We start from the raw sequence: 2,426 nt of genomic DNA, 5'->3' as shown, positions 1-2,426 counted from the left end.
TTTGAAATAGAAATGATGAAGCTAACAGTAAGAAAGTCAGATTATCTCTACTTCTGGGGATCTTAGTGTCTCTTGGGCAGCCAGAGGGATGTTTCAGAATACATTTCCTATTTGTGCTTTCACTTATTCTGGCTGTTTTCTGCAATGCTGTCATGGTTCTTGCTTTGAACTCCTGTTTCATTTTCTCCCTTGCTGCTTCCTGCGCTCACTGTCTGGTACACGAGCTGCTTGTGCTGCAACTGTGGCTTTGCAGAAGGAATGGGTCTAGCAAAAAACTTGAGCAAGGTGGCCTGTAGCAGCCAATAATCATCATTCATCAGTGAATGATCAGCATGGCTATGTGGTTCCCCACTGTAATCACCTGTAAAATCTATGCTGCATAAGATATTTGGGGTTTTATTTTTAGTTTCAAGGCCAGCTTTGCAGCTTTTACTTGAATGTGAAAGGTAAGCTGGGATTCTTTCAGACTTACCATGAGAAGCAAGCTGACTGTCCATCTAATGAACATAATCAAGCTTTAGCTGCCAAGTTTTGCTGCAGTGGCTCCATAACACATTAAAAAAAAGCTTGGTAGGAGGGTTTGCTTGAAAAAGAGCAAAAGAGACCCTCCCTGCCTTCTTGCTGTTTATGCTTTCTTCCCTCCTTTCCTCTTTCAATATTCCCCAAAGCTTGGGCCCAGCTCTGTGTCCTTTGCTTGCCAGGGATGTCTGCTTCACTAGAAACATATAATAATACCCATTTATTGGTAGTCTTCTGCAGAGTTTCAAATAAATATCTTCTCAAGTGACAGTAAACGGAGGTACCCTGAAAAAACACCGATTTAAAAGGGAGAGCAGAGTGTTCTGCTTGTTCTCTGAAGCAGAACCACCCTCTGGCTCACTGACCAGCAGTAATAAACGGAGTCAAATAGCATAGTGCATAATTGCCTTCACCTTTTGTGTCAGCTTCATATAGTTCTAACATGTGACATTCTTCCTGGCCATCATTCTCTTTATCCTCCCATTGTACTAAGAGTGCAAACAGAATTACCTTGTTTGTTATCACAGCATTTGTACGTGGCTTTTAATTTCTTGGAGATTAAAAAAAAAAACAAGCCCACAACTCTCAAGCCCTCTTTGTCTAGCGCTGTTTAAATCTGCTCTCAGCCTGCTTGCACAGCTCACTTCTGCCCTGCAATGCAGAACACAGAGCTGCAGAAGGAGAAGTCTAAAGCGGTCAGTGGAGTGAGGTTTAAGGAATGTGGTGGTGTTGCTGAAGAAAAGCTGTCTGGAGGGTGTTACGTGGCCTCAGTAAGTTGGAAGGTGGATTGGGGCAGGGAAGTGTTGTACGCGTCTTCTCAATGACAGTGCTGTGCTTAAAGGGGTGCTCTCATTCCTAGGCTTTTTGGTTTAGGTACTTGTAAGAATGGGGATTATTTTATTTGGCCTCTGAAATATCTCTCTCCATAGTTGTGTGGTTTCCTTCCTATAAAGGTGAACATTTCAGATTAAAATTCTATTTGGCAGCTTATGAGCGCTCAAAACAGAGGCTGGAAGGTAAGGGGGGCAGGAGTGCCCAGCTTATTAAATTTTTCCCAGTGTTGGCATTGCCTGGCCTTTCTTTGTGCTGTGATAACATGAAAGGATATAAAGTTTCTATCTGGGGAGTGTTAACAAGAAAATGTCAGAGGGAGAAGGCAAGCCAGGGGATCTGGGTGGGAGAGGGCTGGGAGACATTCCTTCTCTTTCCTCCACCACTTGCACAGATCTTTCTCCTATTTGCCTTTGTCCTGCTCTGGGTTCTTGCAGTTATGATGAAGATTTGGTGTTCAAAGGTGGTGTTATTGCCAGAGGAACCAAGACCAGAGAGAAACATCCTGGTTAGGACATTCAGGGAGCTGTGTAATAGCTGGGAGCAGGCCCTGCTCATGGTGTTCTAGGCACCTGTCTCAGCCAGTGTGGGACTATTACCTTCTCCCATGCAGAGAGCCCTGCGGGCTTTAATATTCTCCTCCCATCCTCTTGCACCATCTGAAACCTTCCCTTGGCACCTGGCCTTCACCATCAGAGAACTCTGACTGCCCTGTAGGTCTGAGCCAGAGGAGGAAAGACGGCAAAAGAGCATCCTTGCTCCATGCATGGTCTGGAGGTCATCAGTATGGAGGGTAACAGCTGTGTGGTAGGCTTGGTTACATCCATGTTGTGTACAGTGTGTACCTATGTATGGTATGTACCCCTGACACAACCTCCACACACCCCCAGTAACAGATCATAGAATCACAGAATAGTTTGGTTTGGAAGGGACCTTTAAAGGTCATCTAGTCCAGATACAGATGCTGAATATTGTTCTTTCAAACTAACAAAGCATGTAACCAGATGATGTATAGGGTGGAAGTGGAGGGTCATGTTTGACTGGGGTTTCTCTCTTTCCTGCCCTGCAGGTCTTCT

Source organism: Nestor notabilis, unplaced genomic scaffold, assembly GCF_000696875.1.
Source record: "Nestor notabilis isolate BGI_N333 unplaced genomic scaffold, ASM69687v1 scaffold30674, whole genome shotgun sequence".
Taxonomy (NCBI): domain Eukaryota; kingdom Metazoa; phylum Chordata; class Aves; order Psittaciformes; family Psittacidae; genus Nestor; species Nestor notabilis.
The sequence above is the reverse complement of the archived record's forward strand: the minus strand, read 5'-3'. Positions refer to the sequence as shown.